The sequence below is a fragment of the Octopus bimaculoides genome, chromosome 2, assembly GCF_001194135.2.
Source record: "Octopus bimaculoides isolate UCB-OBI-ISO-001 chromosome 2, ASM119413v2, whole genome shotgun sequence".
NCBI classification, from domain to species: Eukaryota; Metazoa; Mollusca; class Cephalopoda; order Octopoda; family Octopodidae; genus Octopus; species Octopus bimaculoides.
Genome location: NC_068982.1, coordinates 19507839 through 19508503, shown reverse-complemented (window position 1 = coordinate 19508503; position 665 = coordinate 19507839). Strand labels below are relative to the sequence as shown.

The 665-nt window shown below is 35.8% G+C and overlaps 1 protein-coding gene across 1 annotated transcript in view; it reads right to left on the bottom strand.

The window, feature by feature from the left end:
* LOC106882687 (5-hydroxytryptamine receptor 1) overlaps positions 1-665 on the bottom strand; it is an 85186-nt gene that overhangs the window by 11977 nt on the left and 72544 nt on the right. The gene's annotated exons all lie outside the window — the stretch shown is intronic.

Genomic DNA, 665 nt, shown 5'->3' with positions numbered 1-665 from the left:
ATATATATATATATATATATATATATATATATACATACAGGGAGAGAGAAGGAGAAAATTATACTAGCATTTTCCACTATGTATAAATAAAGATACACACTCACACATATTTATGTGGACGTGTGTGTGTGTGCTTGTATGTGCGTGCAAATATGCACTAGTTGTGTTTTTCGTCGCTTGTAAGGAAATTCATAAGTACTCGAACACATCAGTATGATGAATACGTATCGATATGTGTCAAAGTTAAACGTTAGTACCACTATCAATAATATCGTTGCAACATAACAGTCAAATTCCATGGAATGGATTAATGTATTAGGTGTTGATATTACTCTGTCAACGACAGCAGAAAATTTAAGGCATTCTGCCTTGCTGTTATCCATCGATGGTCCTGTAGATTTCTGATGTCATTTAATCATGCAATGTAATATTAAGGTGGCAAGTTTCCATTATCGTTAACACGTCACCTAGCTGCTCTTCGTCTGTTTTTACGTTCTGAGATGAACTTCGGACGATGTTGACTAACTTTCAACATTCCAGGCTCTTTACTTTTCATAATTTCATATAGTGTACGAAAGTGAGGTCATCGCTGCCATCTCTAGCCTTACGTGATACTCACAGACCTAGGTTTCTGGGTAGTTACCTGCATATATTATGCAAGCACA